This window comes from Camellia sinensis, chromosome 13 (genome assembly GCF_055761805.1).
Source record: "Camellia sinensis isolate YWXY chromosome 13, ASM5576180v1, whole genome shotgun sequence".
NCBI lineage: Eukaryota > Viridiplantae > Streptophyta > Magnoliopsida > Ericales > Theaceae > Camellia > Camellia sinensis.
In genome coordinates, this window is record NC_138973.1 from 80,888,393 (window position 1) to 80,907,638 (window position 19,246).

Genomic DNA, 19,246 nt, shown 5'->3' on the forward strand with positions numbered 1-19,246 from the left:
CCCAGCGAGCCTCTCAAGGGTAAAAGTGTAGCTTGGTCCATGCCAAATGGTTATAGGGTTTCGAAGCCATCCGTATCCAGGAGAGTGGCTGTTGATTTGCAAGAGGACTCATCTTCAGCTCTTCGAGCATATCTGACATTTTTGCCCCTAGTTCCAGGGATACTTCTGATCTAGCTTTGCAAGCTTCTTTTGATGACATCTGATCTTCTTGGTCTGACTTCCCTGCCCCTAATTCATGGGCTGCTTCAAATCAGGCCACACAGGCTTCACATTGTGGTTGATCGTTGAACCTTCTGAATCCAAGTTCAAGGTTTGAAAATGAGGGGTCGAGCCTCGAGGCTGAGAGCGATCCTAAGCTGCACAATCTCAAGAGCGATTCCACACAAGTCTTCACAGGACTGCGCAAAACATTTTTTGAAAGTTTTTAAGAAAGCGACAAATCGCTCGCGCTGAAGACAGTGTGGGACCAATCTGGATCAAGCCAGGATCCTTCTCAGTACTCACATTAACAGACATGATTTCAATCATTAAGGGCTTAGCATGCCTCTCTTTCTCTCAATTGATCAAGTTTGCAAAACCTGAGGAATTCCTTCCTCTTCGTTTTTATCACAATGTTTCGAAAAAAAGTTTTGAAAAACTTAGGTCATTACAATGACTTCAAAGGCACAGAAAAGGCAGGCGAAGAACACTGTCATGTCATTCAAACTTCTGGCACAACTGGCACACGGCAGAAGCAAAGACAAGAGTGTGAAAATCACTGCTGTTCATTCAAATCTGTTGGTGTAACTGGCTCCATGGCAGAAACAGACTCAAAAGAAGGCAAAAAGACAAACGCAAAACAAGATAGTGATGTCCGAGGTAACACCCCCGGAATCACCCGACTCTTAACAAAACAGGACTGACTCGATACAACAAGACAGACCTGACTGACTCAGCATGAAAGGACTGACCCAATACAAAACGACAAGACTGACCCAATACCCAAGTCAGAAAGTACAAAACTAACATTCACAAATGCTCAAAACAGTGCGTGCCATACACCATATCTGGAGTAAACTGAGTGCCGCCCGCAGGTGGTCCAACCTCTGATCACATCACATTATCCCCCCACAAGTTCACTGATCAAGTGTCGATAGACTTCGCAGGACCTGGTGCGGGGATGACCCCGTTGTCAATCAAATTTTGTATCTCGTGGTGGAGACGGAGGCAACTGTCGGTGTCATGACCGGTTTGTTGATGGAAAGCACAGTACTTAGTCGGGTCATGTTTTGGAGCGAGAGGATCGGGTAAAGGCCGTTGCTCTAACGGTTTCAGATGTCCTTTCCTGAGTAGGACCCCCAGGGCTTTAGACAAAGACATATAGAGTGGGGTGAAAACCCTCTTGCCTCGGGGCAGATAGTCTGAAGTTCGGGGGTTTGAAGTGGATGCACCAACAAAGGGGGTGGCTGCTCTTGGTGTGGTGGTGGTGACCATGCCCACTTCAGATGATCTTGCAGCTGCGTCACCGCTGGTGGTCACATTCGAACTACGGGAAAATGCCCTCCTGGGCTGCTCCTTATCCTGGTCAAACAGACCTTGCCTCATTGCATCTTCGATTTGTACCCCCATATCGTGTAAATCTGAGAAAGTGGGAAAGGGGATTACAATCATTCTCTGCATTAGCTTAGGCTGGAGATTGCGCACAATCATCCGTATTTGATCCTTATCTGTTGGCCTAATGGTCATCATTGAGGCCTTGGCCCTCCAGCGGGCCACGAATTCTGAGAAGCTCTCCTTAGGCTCCTGCCTCGTCGTCTCAAGATCACGGGTCGTAACCTCGATTTGGGTATTGTATGAATATTGTGCGACGAAGGCCTCAGCCATCTCATCCCAACTTCTCTTGACGTCATCCTCCAATTTGGCATACCATGCGGCCGCTACACCCGACAGGGTCCGGCCAAACAAAGACAGCTTCTGCAATCTAGTGAGGCCCATTGGTCTTAGGACGTCTGAAAATAGTCGCAGGTGTACCATGGGATCCTCAGATCCGTCAAAACGATCGATTTGTGGCATCTTAAACCGATCTGGCAGCGTCACAGCTGCGTCGATGTATCCGTCTCCAATGTCCGGAATGGACTTCACACCTTGAGATTTTTTGAACAGCTTTTCAAGCTTGTGCATTTTTAATGCCACGGGCTCCACCTCGGGCTCGAAGGGAGAATCTGATTGGTTGATAGGAGTGGGTGCCTTGGAGAGTTGAGGCAGAATCGGGGGTGGAGCTGGCCCGACTGGAATGTCCGTATCATCCTGGACATGGGTTGCCTCTCCGAGTGTGGGAACGCTTGGTGGGGGAGGAGCCTGGTGCGAAGTAGATACTCCAGTTTGCTGCTCCAATCTGGCAATTGTCTCTGCCTGTTGGGCTATGACCACAGCCTGTTGCTTGGCGAATTCTGCTTGACGGACAGTGTCTTGCTGCATGGCTTTCATACTATCCTGGAGTTGGCGTACCATCTCTTCCAGACTCGACATACTGTTCTAATCTAACTGAGCAACCGGTATATCTGTCTCTGTGGCAAAAGCAGATATCTCAACCTAACTGCACACAGGCGAGATGGATAATGACTGTTGATCTGAAGACTGTTGAACTGATGATCTGTGCCTGACTAGCCTGCTCTAGCCCTGATTACCCTTGAACTGAGTCTCTGACCTGACAAAGTCTATCAGCACAAGTCCGATGAACCTCGGGAGATATCAGAGCCTTCTGAAGCTATGGTTCCAGGACTACCTTGCAAAAGGGAAAACAGAGAGCATCTCAGCCTAATTTCACTGGAACAGATTTGAGCATACTAGGATGAATGTACCCAATACTGATCACTGTTTCCAAAATATCTGCCTGTAAACTGATACCCTCAGGTAAAACTGATTCCCCAAATACTGATGCTGATGCCCACAAGCCTGATGCCCAGACTTGTAAACTGGTATATGCATTCCTGTAGAGATACACTCTAAAAGCACATAGCAAGTAAGAGAGAGCCAAAACACCCCTATGTTGGGGTAGGGTTTCCCTGTCCTATTTTGTCAGGAGCTAGGGTTTCACTACGCACACAGCGGTTTCAAACAACCTATTGGGTAAGCAACCTGTCCTAGTTTGGAATGGTCACTATGGATTCCGAATATGCACTAGGTCGAATGGTCAAAAGGGTGCCTCGGTAAACCGGGGTTTGTGTTCCCATACTGTCAGAGCCTATAGCCGGTCAGCCTTATGGACATGCCTTGACAAGACAAGCCTCCGGCAAACCGTTCAGGAATGGCAGATGGCAAACACTGTGTTCCTAGGCGCACCAATGCACATGCAATGCAAAGAAACACATAAATGAGATCAAAACAGGATATCACGAGTTCAAGTCAAGCTCTCTAAAATCCCCAGCGGAGTCGCCAGAAACTGTAGAAGCGCCCGCGTGGGAGGCCTCGTGCCACAGTTCGGACTCGATTTGTGTCACGGTTCTTAATCTGAACCAAAGAGTCCAAATCTGGCAAATCGTTTTGAGAAACAGATTTTTGAAAAAGTAGTGCCAAACATGGACTGCTTTGCCAGATACAGAGTCGCCACCTAAATATTTTTAAAATGGGGAAATTTAGGAAACCCTGACTCGGTGCCGAAGGCCACATGTCCGTCATCACCGGAGTTGTCTCGGCTCGGGAGCTTGGGTACGATCGGGGAAGGTCAGCTATGAGCACCCCCTTTCGCCCGGTCCGAAGACCGGCCTCTACTAACCGTGATATCCGTTTTTGAAAACTTTATGTGTTCTTAAACCAATTGTTAGCCTAGAATTACTATGTTATGCGCGCAGCAAACAAGTATAGACCAAATCACCCAAATTGGAACAAAACATTTCATGTTTGTTTTGAAAATGGTTTGCTACTCGCAAGTATGCTAAAATGCAGATTTTGCCACCCTCAAGTGGGCTTTTAGAAAAGATGATTTTGCCACTATCTAGTGGGCTTAAAACTCACAGTTTTAATGCATTATCCCAATTTAAGCAATTTGACCTCCACCCACAGGCATTCAAGCAGTTATATCACATAAGCATTTAGCCGCATGGCAAGCATACTGTCATGTTAACATTCACACGCATGCGAGATGCTAAAGCGAAAACACTTACATTGTACTCCGAGCCAAAACAGAAAACTAGTTAGCAAACATGCATGCCCTAGTTCATGTTAAAAATGGCTAATGCATCACATGCAAAAATGCAATCTAGGCAGGCTCGGCTAACCCTAAACATGGCATGTGAAAATGCACAATTATCACATATTCGGTTTAGAATTTGAAATACAAATGCAGTTAGCGTGATGTTCCGAGCCTGATGCATGTCAACAAATGCATGAATGCACGCATGCATAGCCTAAGGTATGCTAAAATAAATGTGCCCTAATCTACCATCATAAGCGGGTAAATAAAAGGGAGAAAGAAGTGGGGGTTGGAAGACATACACACACGCACCCACACTTATTACAAGTTTGCCCTCGCTCGGAGGGACCAAATAAATATTACAAATTAATTAACTACGCGAGCTAATTAAATATTACAAATTAATTAACAAATTAATTATTCTAAGAAAACAGTAAACCGCCTCGGGAAATGCGCCGCCATGCATAGGCTGCCTCTGTTTTCTTTCCTCTGCTCCTCTGAAGGCTACCAAAACCTCAGGACTGCTTCCTTGGACACTGAGGAGTGCCACCGGCTGAGTAGAATTGCCACCGGCACTGAGATGTTGCCACCGGCACAAAATTGAAGCTGTCGGCAGAGAAAAGATTGCCGGCCGGCACCTTACACTGCCGGTCGGCAGAGTATTCCTGCAGAACCTGCAACCCACAGCAACAGAGGACAAGGCAAAGCATGGCAGCACATTTCAAGGCATATATGCACCAATCATGTCTCTTATCATTGTAATGACTCAAAGGGACATGTGCCTCGATTCTCGGACCACCAATCACGCATTTCCATGCATGATGGCCCAAAGAACCAAGTATGCAACTTTGATTTCAAATGTATGCAAACCAATCAAACAAAACTCCCAATCCCTATCACCCAAGTCAAGGGACAAGGAATGCATGCAAGATGCAATGCAACCTAGGCATACAAGCAAAGGATGCAACATGCTGATACAAGCAAACATGCAAGATGAGCATGCAAATAAGCAAAGGATGGTCTTAAACATGAATTAGGCAGCTCTAGTTAGGCCCAAAACAGTGGCCAATGGAAGAAAATGAAGTGCCTCGAAATGCGTGCGCACGGGCACGCAAACCGAGGCAAAGGCATATGCAATGCAATGGCTAAAATGGCATATAGAATGCAACATGGACTTATACTAACATGAGAGAGCCTCAGCCACACTCACATAAGAGGCCGATGAATTGAAAATGAAGACATGGCACGCAAACCGAAACAGCGTGCACGCAAACCGAGGACCGAACCTACGGCACGGAATGCCACTCTAACAAGACATGGCAAGATGATATGCTAGCATGCAAATTTCAGAAGCTAAACATGACCCGAAACAGCCTCGAATCATGGCAAAATGGCACCCGATGCATGACATGCGACCCGAAATGCAAAATTAGGCATACACAATGGCCTACAGCTATACAAAGCATGCACAATACGGACATGGAGCATGAAGACAGAAGCAAGGCATCCCTGAGACAAGCATTTTTACAGTTTATGACATGGACAAACAGCAAGCAAAGATAGGGCTAAAATGGCATACGAAAACGGCCCTAAACATGAGGTTATGAAGCAAGTGGTAGATGAAAAACCCAAACAGGAAAATACCCTTCTACAACACTGAAGAGGGACCAAAAATATGATGTTTTTCAGTAGATGACAAGGCTCAAAAACAGATACAAGAATGGCAAACAATTTATGCAAGATTAAGGCCACAAGAGGGCTATAACATGAAGTGCACAAAATATTCACCAAACAAGAAAATATCCTTAATAAAACATGTTCAGGAGATCAAAATAAAGCCACTTTTAGTTCGGACCAAGGTCCAAAAACAGCAACATCAGGGGCTGCCAAGACATACAAAAATGGGACCAAAAAGAGGATATAAAGGGAAGTACAATATGGAAGTCCCAAACAGTGTTGAGCCCTTCTTCAATGTTGAAGAAGGGCTCAAAATAAGCCTATCTACAGTTTACTACAGGCTCTAAAACAGATCATACATAGGCCAAAAAATACATGCAAGATTATGGCATAAAAGGAGGATATTGAAGCAAGTGCAAGCTACTGTCCTCAAACAGCAAGAGGTCCTCAATCAAACATGAAGAGGACCTCAAAATATGATGATTTGAAGTTTAGGTCGGAGCCCAAAGATGCAAGAAACTATGGCTTATGTATTGATCAAGAAAAGGCTAGAAAAGAGAAAAAAAAGGAGCTCACCCTTGTAGACCAAGTCTTGACAGCCTCTTGGCTTGAGTTGCAGCACTCTTAGCTCTGAAAATCAGCCTCAAGCTTCTGGAATGGATGATGGAAGCCTTGTGCTATGAGTTGGTGTGTAAATGGCCAAGGATAATGGACTTTTTTGAGCTTGGAAGAGGAGGGTTGAATGTATAGATATAGGTTTGTATGTATAATGGTGCCTCAGCTGGTTTTTCCTCTAACCTAGCATAAGGAAGAAGAGGGCTTCCTTTATAGAGCCAAAGCCAAGTGCAAAGCTTCTTGAGGAAGCTAACAAGAGTGCATATCCTCCATACACGTGTATGGAGGATCCTGTCTGTGCCCTCCAGCTGGCACAGCTGGCATACACTCTATCTGTAGAATGCTCCGGAAGGTCGTCGGCTAGCAAAATATGCCGGTCGTCTACTTTAAATTGCCGGTCGGCACAATAAATGGCCGGTCGGCACAATAAATTGCCGGTCGGCACAAACATAGTGCCGATGGGTGGCCGGTGAGGTCAAAAAAGTGCCGGTGGATGTCCAGATTGAAGCGTCGGAAGTTATCTTTCCAATGGCGCAAACCTTGCATTAAAATTCCTTCTGTGTAAAAAGTTATTCCCTTTTCCGTGAAGCCGCGCAGATTCGATCCAACCGGGATGATGCCCGACTTCAACTGATCATATCTCCCCCACCCGGACTTGGCTCTAGGAGATTCTTGAGTGCAAAATGAAGCCCCGGAAGTAAGCTTTCCGACGGTGGTGGCCCCATAGCTAAACTCCAAGCGTACAGACAGATAAGCCCGATTCAGCGAGGGCTGCTCGACTTGCTTCTACCCGGATTCATGCCGAACTTTTCCCAGACCAGTTTTCTCCTCTCCTTTCCTCTTTTCTTCAACTCCAAACCCCTAAACAAAGTGTTTTGAAGGATTTTCCTCTCTCCTTGCCGAAGAAATTGAATCTTTGCCCTGCACATCTCTCAACACCGAGCAAACCATCAGTGGTGCCCAAGTCTTAAGGGCGGTCAAAAATGGGGTGTCTACAGAAATATCCGGACATGTTTATTGATTTGTAATCTTGTAGTTAGATTTTGTAATATTGTCGAACTTTAAAGCTTTTTATATATGTCTTAAGCTGTAAAACATTTAGAATGTTTTGGTTAATGGAAATATTTTGGAACTTGCCTCGAAATGGAAGTTTAATGGAACATTGTATATATTGAATATATTGAAAATTGTTGAAATTGAAAGAAAATTGCATAGTGTTAATGCAGGTTGAAATATATGGTTGTTTTGCATATTGTGGCATGCCTCTTTGTTAAGAGATGGAATGGCCGGTGTTGGGTCAAGTTGTTTATTAGTGAGTTATCATATTGTTGGAATTTGAGAAAAACTTGTTTTCGAAACCTTGTGCTTAATTTCGGGGACGAAATTCTTTTAAGGATGGGAGGTTATAGCGACCCCGGTCTTTTCTCTTTAAATTATTGTATCCGGACTTAGGTTCCGTGGATTCTGTCATTACTTATTGGTTGTTGTTGTCCTTTAATCTCTTTGTATTGGAAGTATAGGTTGTGTTGGGCGGGTCTGTTACAGGTTGGTTGATTTTAGGTGCCAATAGGTGATGCCCAGATTTTGGCCTTCACGCTCGAGCGGAAGTTTTAACGCTCGAGCGGTCCCTTCGTTGTTGCTTCTCCGCTCAAGCGGGAATTTTGACGCTCGAGCGTGATTTTCCATCTCCCAGTATTTTGCTCTGCAGTTCTTCCGCTCGAGCGGTAGTTTTTACGCTCGAGCGTGATCCCTTGTTTTTGCTCCTCCGCTCGAGCGGGGAGTTTGACGCTCGAGCGGGTGCCAGCGCCTGCAAAACTTCTGGAAGGGTGCAATCGACGCTCGAGCGGCTTTCTTCACGCTCGAGCATGATTCTGTGTCTTACGCTCGAGCGGGGCTTTCTACGCTCGAGCGTAGAGTCGATTATATCAGTCCGTGATTTCACTTTTTGGATCACTTTTTGACCTACTTTTCCTTCATAACTTTTTAAAAACCGCCCCTGGAGTGTTTTTTTTTTTTATCTCTCTCTCTCTCCCTCTAAACACCTTCTCTCTTTCGATTGATCTACTTAGAGTGAGTTTCTACCTTAGATCCTTTATTAAAAAGTTAGAGTGAGTTGAGGGCTTCATTTTAATCTGAGAAACTTAGGATTTGGAGCACGTTTGTAACGCCCTCAAAATTAACCCATTATATATATATCATTGACATTCATTATTGAAAGAAGATAATCTATTAATTCATTCATCAGAGTATTACAAAATAAAGCATTACATGCATCATCGAATAAAATGCCCTACAAGCTTACATCTTTCCAAGCCAACACTTGGATACAAAAATATGAGTTTTAACTCAATACAAGAAAAGCCCTAGGCTTGAATGTTTACATGTACTAATAATTTAAGACAGTTAAGTAAAAGTTGTCTTCTTCAATCCAGAAGCCAAACCCTCCCAAGCTAATTCCTTGGAGGTAGTTTATCACCTGAACCTGAAAATGATGTTCCCATAAAGGGTGAGCCACAGCCCAGTAGAAATATACTAAACCACATATAAGCAATGAATAAAGCAATAGCATTCAACAGATGGTTAACCAAGATAATCAATTACTTTATTTTACCGTTTCATGACACTATTGTCTAAGATACATTTTACTTTCCAATTTTATCAACATGGCCCAGAATCTGGCCAAACTTACAACTGTGAATCACATATATCATATTCACATCCTTCCAATATCAACTAACAAATGAGACTCAAGCTCAAATCAAACACTTCATACTTCCAGATTGATACACATTTTAGTGCTGTATCAATAAAACACTTCTATATAAATAAGCACACATAAAAGTGATGCTAATGGAGTCCATCCCCTATCTCCTCCCAAACAAAATCCGGTTTAGAGGTCCATCCCCTATCTTCCCCTAAACCGTGGAGTACATCCCCTATCTCCTCCCACACACAAACAATGTATGCAAATGCAATGCTCAATCAATACACGTATTTTCTGTATCAATGCCACACGTATAAATTAATGAGATTTATCCAATGTGATTAGTTCCAGTTATTCCTAATCCACATGCAATGTCTACAACAATCATGACTATCCTCCACCGATAGCCCAAAACAGTTATTTCTAAACTGAAAATAACTATGTCCACAATTCAATAGACAAATGATTCAAATTATCCAATTATGCCATTTAATCAATGAATTCCCCAATTCCATGAATTTAACCATCTTTTCCCAATTTCATGAATTACTTATACAAATCAATTCAATAATTCAACTAAGGTTTTTCCCAAAATTTACCAAAGTATTCCCAACATATTAAAATACCAAAACTTAGAACATAACCTATAAAATGGAGTAGGAAATCCCTACCTCAAAGAAAACAACCCAAAAAGGTGAAGAAAGAGATGAGTGCCCAAAATACCAAAGTGCTCCAAATCGTCAAATGCTCAGATTAAATGGTAGCCCTTGCCTCACTCTATCTTTTTAATGAAGGATCTAGGGTAGAAACACACCCTAAGTGGATCAAATCTAAGAAAGAAGGTGAGTAGGGAGAGAGAGAAGTCGAACCTGGGGTTTTGAATCAAAAGAATATGAAAAAGACTGATCAAATCCCGCTGCTGTGTATATAAACTGGACAGGCTCGCTCGAGCGAAGACTTGGTCGCTCGAGCGACCAGACACAGAGAAACTACGCTCGAGCCAAGGAAGCCTTGCTCGAGCCAACAACTCAAATGCTCGCTCGAGCGAAAGAAAGCTCGGTCGAGCGAAGAACTCAAACCCTCAGGTCTGAACCCAGACACACGCTCGAGCGATGGAACTATAGCTCGAGCGAAGGATGAACTAACTCGCTCGAGCGAAGAAAAGCTCGCTCGAGCCAAGAATGCACAGCTACAGGTCCAAATCAAACACTACCTCTCGCTCGAGCGAACAACTCCTCGCTCGAGCGAAGAACCAAAAACCTGGACAGCAACACTTGGTTTCTAAACCCAACCAACCTGAAACAAACCTGCCCAACACATCCTATAATTCCAAAAGAGAAAATAAGGAATAACAGCAACAACCATTATACACTGACAGAATCTACGGAACAGTCCGGATACAATAATTAAATGGGAAAAAACCGGGGTCGCTATAACCTCCCCCCCTTCAAAGAATTTCGTCCCCGAAATTAGGCACAAACTTGAAAACAGGTTTTTTTTTTTTTTTTTTATACCCAAAGATAGTATATAACAATAATAAACAACTTGACCCAATACTGGTCACTTCATCTTCTTATCAAGAGGTATCCCATAATATATATAAAACAACATATATTTCAACCTGCACCACTATTATGCATTATTCCCTTCAATGTTAACAATTTCCATATCATATTCAATTGCATGATATATATAACACATCCAACAATGTAACTAACATATACAATGTTACACTAATCTTCTATAATGAAACAAGTTTCAAGATACAACCAATTACCAAAACATACTCAATGTTTTACAACTTAAGACATATGTAAAGCTCTTAAGTTCAACAATATAACAGAATCTAGTTATAAGATTACAAATCAACAAACATGTCCGGATATTTTTCGCGGACTTCCAATTCACGTTCCCAAGTGGCTTCCTCCACTCCATGGTGTTTCCACAAAACTTTGACCAAAGGGATGGTCTTGCCTCGCAAAACTTGATCCCGCCTATCCAAGACTCGAATCGGTCTCTCCTCATATGAAACAACCTCATCAACTACTAAATCGGTCCAATCCAACACATGTGATGGATCCGGCTCACACTTCCGAAGCATACTCACATGAAACACGTCATGTACTCCGGACAACTGCGGCGGCAAAGCTAAACGATAAGCAGCCTCGCCAATCCTCTCAAGGATCTCAAACGGACCAATGAACCGAGGGGACAACTTCCCACTCTTCCCAAACCTCATCAAACCCCGTCTAGGTGATATCTTCAGAAAGACATGATCACCCACCTCAAACACCAAAGGTCTCCTCCTACGGTCGGCATACGATTTCTGACGACTCTATGCTGTAACAAGTCTCTTACGGATAAGCTCAACTTTCTCCGTCGTTTCCCTCACCAACTCTGGACCCAACAGAGGTGCATCACCCACCTCGGCCCAACACACAGGAGATCTACACGGTCGGCCATACAAGGCCTCAAATGGTGCCATACCGATACTAGACTGGAAGCTGTTGTTGTAGGCAAACTCTACCAACGGCAAGTGCCTCTCCCACGACCCACTAAAGTCTAGAACACAACCCCGAAGCATATCCTCAAGTATCTGAATAGTACGCTCGGACTGTCCGTCAGTCTGAGGATGGTAAGCCGTGCTAAAGGTCAACTTAGTGCCTAAGGCACTCTGCAAACTCTGCCACAACCTAGCAGTAAAACGAGGATCTCTATCTGAGACGATCGTCACTGGGACCCCGTGCAATCTCACTATGTCCCGAATATACAAGTCGGCAAGATGATCTACCGAATCTCTCATGCGCATAGAAATAAAGTGCGCCGACTTAGTCAACCGGTCTACAACCACCCAAATAGCATCACTACCCCGCTGAGTCCTCGGAAGACCTACAACGAAGTCCATAGTGACATGCTCCCACTTCCACTCGGCAATAGGCAAGGGTTGCAACAAACCCGCTGGCCTCTGATGTTCGGCCTTCACTTGCTGACAAGTAAGACACTTAGATACGAAAGCTGCCACATCTCTCTTCATACCCCGCCACCAGAACTGACGACCCAAATCCCGATACATCTTAGTGCCTCCCGGATGCACCGCAAGGCGTGAATGATGAAACTCTCGGAGTACCTCCTCTCGGCAAGACTCCGGCACAAACAGACGGTCTCGGTATCTCACACTCAGGTCGGAATACACCGTCAAACCTTTCTCAACCTTTCCACTGGAAATCTTCTCACGGAGAGATTCTACCTCAAGGTCACCTCTCTGAGCCTCTAACACTCGAGTCACAAGTGTAGGCTGTGCAACAACAGAAAACAAGGCCGCAGCCTCAACGGATTCGCCCATAAGTAAATCAAACTCCCCAAGTGCACCCAACATCTCCCACTCTCGGATGGCTATGCTAGCTATGTCACCAACAGGTTTCCTGCTAAGGGCATCGGCCACCACATTGGCCTTTCCCGGATGATAATGCAACTCAAAGTCATAATCCTCTATGAACTCCATCCACCTCCTCTGCCTCAAGTTTAAGTCTTTCTGTGTAAATAAATACTTCAAACTCTTATGATCCGAGAACACCTTGAATTTCTCACCATAAAGATAATGCCTCCAAATCTTCAAGGCAAATATCACAGCTGCTAACTCTAGATCATGTGTAGGGTAATTCTGCTCGTGAATTTTCAACTGACGAGAGCCATAGGCAACCACTTTCCCTTCTTGCATTAACACACAACCCAGACCCTCTCGTGAGGCGTCACAATAGACTGCATAACCCAACCCTCTCTCTGGAATAATCAATACTGGAGCGGTAGTCAGTCTAACTTTCAACTCCTGAAACGACTTTTCACAAGTCTCACTCCATACAAATTTGACTCCCACCCGAGTCAGTTTAGTCAACGGTGATGCTAACCTGGAGAAATCTTTCACAAACCGACGGTAATACCCAGCTAACCCCAGAAAACTGCGGATCTCAAATACACTCTTAGGCTGTGCCCAATCCTGTACTGCCTCTACCTTGGATGTATCAACAGACACTCCTTCACCGGATACCACATGGCCTAAGAATTTGACTTCTTTCAGCCAGAACTCACACTTCCCAAACTTGGCATACAGCCTATGGGCTCTAAGTAACTCAAGTACCACCCTCAAGTGTGCCTCGTGCTCCTCCTCAGAAGGCGAATAGATAAGGATGTCGTCCACAAAAACGACTACAAACCGATCCAAGAATTCCCGGAAGATCCGGTTCATCAAATCCATAAAAACTGCCGGTGCATTGGTGAGCCCGAATGGCATCACCAAAACCTCATAATGGCCATACCGCGTACGGAATGCCGTCTTCGGAATATCCTCTTCCCTGACCCTCAACTGGTGGTAACCCGATCTCAAGTCTATCTTAGAGAAACAACGGGAACCCTTCAACTGGTCAAACAAATCATCGATACGAGGCATAGGGTACTTATTCTTAACCGTAGCCCGATTCAATTTCCGATAATCTATACAAAGTCTCAAAGCACCACCTTTCTTTTTAACAAAGAGGGCCGGTGCTCCCCACGGTGAAACACTAGGACGTATAAAGCCCTTAACTAGCAACTCCTGAAGTTGGATCTTCAACTCAACTAACTCGGCTGGGGCAAAACGATAAGGTGCCATGGAAATCGGCGCCGTGTCGGGCACTAGGTCAATAGAGAACTCAATCTCCCGATGCGGTGGCAAACCAACAAGATCCTCGGGAAAGACATCCGAGTACTCACAAACCACCCTTGGCAACACAATCTGAGTCTCATTATCCTCACTAATCAAAAGGTTAGCTAGTAGCCCACTAAGCTCACTCCTTCCTCGCCGAACATACCCCGGTGGCAACACATCACCAACCCGGTCCCCCAGAAAATGAAAATACTCTCCGCTCACGGTACAACAAGTGACCCTCTGGCGGTAGCAATCAATCACTGCCCGGTATGATGATAACCAATCCATACCCAAAATAACATCGAAACCCCTCATAGGCATAACTACAAAGGAAAATGGGATTCTATGATAATCAACCTCTATATCACAACCCCTAACGCCTTGTTTCAAAATCAATTCACCCCCAAGAGGTGATACTACACATATAGGAGATGCTAACTGTGCTAATTCCAACTCCAAAACAGATGCAAATGCAGCAGACACAAAGGAATGAGATGCACCCGTATCAATCAAAACATTAGCAACCGAGTTGCAAAACAAGAAGGTACCTCTCACAACTGATGGTGCTGGCACAAGATCCTATGCGGTAACAGCATACACACGCCCAGACGACCTCTGATCAACCTGCTCAGCCCTAGGAGCATAAGATTGCTGCACCGACTGAGACGATGAAGCCCCCTGATTGGCCTTTGAGGCCTGACCCGACTGAACTGGCTGCTGACCCTGAATCGGCCTCAAACCAGATGCACCAGATGTGCCACCCAACTGCGGGCAATACCTCTTCATATGCCCTGGCTGACCACACTGATAACACGAGAGTGGCTGACCTCTACCCTGACTCTGGCTCTGAGATCGAGCCGAAGAAGATGCTGCTCTCTGAACTCCTCCCCTCTGAGGACAAACTGGAGACTTGTGGCCTAGCTGGCCACACTTGAAACAGGTAATGTCTCCCTGGCTGCCTTTCCCCGAACTAACACTCGGTACAGGAAAAGTCGATCGAGAAAAGCTACCCTGAGACTGCTGGGGATTATAACCCTTCTGTCTCCTACCATCATTCTGACCATCCTGACTCCTCTTGGAGCCCTTCTGCCCTTCCTCCTCCTCCTGCATCATGATCTCCATATGGGCTGCAGCATCAACCATTTGCCCATAATCTCGAATCATAGTTCCCCCAACTCTCAGCTTGAGGCCACGCCTCAACTTCTTCTCAAACTCAATACAACGGCGTTCCTCAGACGCCACCAACTCAGGTGCAAACCTGGACAAACTAGTAAATGCAGCCTCAAATTCGGCCACTGAAGAACTCGCCTGCTTAAGCTGACAAAACTGGTCTCGCAGCTTCTCCCTGACTGCCGGAGATAAAAACTTCTCCTGGAATGCATTCACAAAAGCCTCCCATGTACCTCCTATACGCCCCTTAGTAAATTTCCACCACTGACCTGCATCCCCCTTCAACTGGAAAGATGCCAAGGTCACTTTCAACCCCTCGTCTTCGATGCCAAGCATCTCAAACGTCTTCGTTGTCTGTTCGAGCCATTCATCAGCCTTAAGTGGCTCTTTAGGATCACCCACAAATTCATCCGGATTGGACCGGAAGAACTCCCTCTTCAGAAAGGAAGGTCCTGCATCCGCAATACCAGCCTGAGCTTGATTCTCAGCTCTAAGAATGCCTACTGACTCCCTGAATGCCCCTGCTATCTCTCGGGCAAGAGCGCCCATAGCCTGCTGGCCTACTGGCTCGGCCACATTGGCCTGGCCAATTCCCTCTTGAACTGCCGGAATATCCTCTGGCACAGGCACCTCCTGCCTACCCGGCCTACCACGCCTACCGCGTCCGCGTCCTCGTCCTCGTCCTGACATCCTAATAAAGGAAACAGAGACATTAGCACATTAATAAATGTGCCGAAGCTAAACACTCGCGTCCTAATGCAATGGACAACAATAATTCATTCCACATAAGCACATAATCACATAAGCACCTACGAATTTCATTCCCGGATAATGATAGTCCCAATGCGTTACTATAGTTCCAGTTGGAAGCAGCAGTGATCAAGTGCCTTTCCAACAAGACTACTAGAAACTCAAGGGTCCAATCAGCATCCTAGAAACTACATTCCATACCCACATAATCACATAAACATGTTATCACATAAGCATATAACATTACACTAAGTCTCTATCAAACGAGACGAACCCAATGTGATACTAATCACTTCCCACGTACCCAAAGTATTCAAACCCGGTACGCTCTGATACCAAGTTGTAACGCCCTCAAAATTAACCCATTATATATATATCATTGACATTCATTATTGAAAGAAGATAATCTATTAATTCATTCATCAGAGTATTACAAAATAAAGCATTACATGCATCATCGAATAAAATGCCCTACAAGCTTACATCTTTCCAAGCCAACACTTGGATACAAAAATATGAGTTCTAACTCAATACAAGAAAAGCCCTAGGCTTGAATGTTTACATGTACTAATAATTTAAGACAGTTAAGTAAAAGTTGTCTTCTTCAATCCAGAAGCCAAACCCTCCCAAGCTAATTCCTTGGAGGTAGTTTATCACCTGAACCTGAAAATGATGTTCCCATAAAGGGTGAGCCACAGCCCAGTAGAAATATACTAAACCACATACAAGCAATGAATAAAGCAATAGCATTCAACAGATGGTTAACCAAGATAATCAATTACTTTATTTTACCGTTTCATGACACTATTGTCTAAGATACATTTTACTTTCCAATTTTATCAACATGGCCCAGAATCTGGCCAAACTTACAACTGTGAATCACATATATCATATTCACATCCTTCCAATATCAACTAACAAATGAGACTCAAGCTCAAATCAAACACTTCATACTTCCAGATTGATACACATTTTAGTGCTGTATCAATAAAACACTTCTATATAAATAAGCACACATAAAAGTGATGCTAATGGAGTCCATCCCCTATCTCCTCCCAAACAAAATCCGGTTTAGAGGTCCATCCCCTATCTTCCCCTAAACCGTGGAGTACATCCCCTATCTCCTCCCACACACAAACAATGTATGCAAATGCAATGCTCAATCAATACACGTATTTTCTGTATCAATGCCACACGTATAAATTAATGAGATTTATCCAATGTGATTAGTTCCAGTTATTCCTAATCCACATGCAATGTCTACAACAATCATGACTATCCTCCACAGATAGCCCAAAACAGTTATTTCTAAACTGAAAATAACTATGTCCACAATTCAATAGACAAATGATTCAAATTATCCAATTATGCCATTTAATCAATGAATTCCCCAATTCCATGAATTTAACCATCTTTTCCCAATTTCATGAATTACTTATACAAATCAATTCAATAATTCAACTAAGGTTTTTCCCAAAATTTACCAAAGTATTCCCAACATATTAAAATACCAAAACTTAGAACATAACCTATAAAATGGAGTAGGAAATCCCTACCTCAAAGAAAACAACCCAAAAAGGTGAAGAAAGAGATGAGTGCCCAAAATACCAAAGTGCTCCAAATCGTCAAATGCTCAGATTAAATGGTAGCCCTTGCCTCACTCTATCTTTTTAATGAAGGATCTAGGGTAGAAACACACCCTAAGTGGATCAAATCTAAGAAAGAAGGTGAGTAGGGAGAGAGAGAAGTCGAACCTGGGGTTTTGAATCAAAAGAATATGAAAAAGACTGATCAAATCCCGCTGCTGTGTATATAAACTGGACAGGCTCGCTCGAGCGAAGACTTGGTCGCTCGAGCGACCAGACACAGAGAAACTACGCTCGAGCCAAGGAAGCCTTGCTCGAGCCAACAACTCAAATGCTCGCTCGAGCGAAAGAAAGCTCGGTCGAGCGAAGAACTCAAACCCTCAGGTCTGAACCCAGACACACGCTCGAGCGATGGAACTATAGCTCGAGCGAAGGATGAACTAACTCGCTCGAGCGAAGAAAAGCTCGCTCGAGCCAAGAATGCACAGCTACAGGTCCAAATCAAACACTACCTCTCGCTCGAGCGAACAACTCCTCGCTCGAGCGAAGAACCAAAAACCTGGACAGCAACACTTGGTTTCTAAACCCAACCAACCTGAAACAAACCTGCCCAACACATCCTATAATTCCAAAAGAGAAAATAAGGAATAACAGCAACAACCATTATACACTGACAGAATCTACGGAACAGTCCGGATACAATAATTAAATGGGAAAAAATCAGGGTCGCTATACGTTGGTCTTTGGTCTTCATCTCCATCTTCTCTATACGGGTTATTTTCTTCGAGGTAGGGATTTTCCTACTCCATTTTATATGCTTTGTTCTAAGTTTGGTATTTTGATAGGTTGGGGACACTTTGAAAATTTTGGGAAAAAACCCTAGTTGAATTGCTAAATTGATTTGAGTAATTAATTTAAGGAAATTGGGGAATTTGGTTAAATCCATGAAATTGGAGAATTTATTGATTAAATGGTGTAGTTGGATAATATAAATCACTCGCCTATTGAATTGTTAGTATATTTATTTTTCGAGTCTAGAAATAACTGATTTGGGCTATCGGTGGAGGATAGTCGTGCTTGTTGTAGACAGTGCATGCGGATTAGGGAAAATTGAAACTAATCAATTTGTTAAGTCATAAATTTAGACTATTGAATTAATACAGAAATTACATGTATTGATTGAGCATTGCATATGCATATTGTTTGGGAGGAGATAGGGGATGTACTCCACGGTTTAGGGGAAGATAGGGGATGGACCTCTAAACCGGATTTTTGTTTGGGAGGAGATAGGGGATGGACTCCATTAGCACCATTTTTATGTGTGCTTATTATATTGAAGTGTTTTTACATGATTATTGATACAGCACTAAAATGTGTATCAAATGGGAAGTATGAAGTGTTTTGATATGAGCATGAGTCTCATTTGTTTTGTTGATATTGGAAGTAATGTGAATATGATATATAATTCATTGTTGTAAGTTTGGCCAGGTTCTGAGCCATGTTGATAATAATGGAAAGTGAAATGTGTCTTAGACATTAGTGTCATGAGACTGTTTAATGATAAAATTGATTATCTTGGTTAACCATCTATTGAATGCTATAGCTTTATTCAATGCTTATATTTGGTTTAGTACTTTTCTACTGGGCTGTGGTTCACCCTTTATGGGAACATCATTTTCAGGTTCAGGTGATAAGCTACCTCCACGGACTTAGCCTGGAAGGATTTGATGTTTGGGATTTTGAAGACTTGTCTTTAGTTATATGTTTTATTTTGTTATTTTTGAGATTTCATGTAAACATTCAAGCCTAGGGCTTAACTTGTAAATGAGTTAGTACTCATCCTTTTTGTGTCCAAGTGTTAGCTTGGAAAGATGTAAGCCCTTAGGGCATTT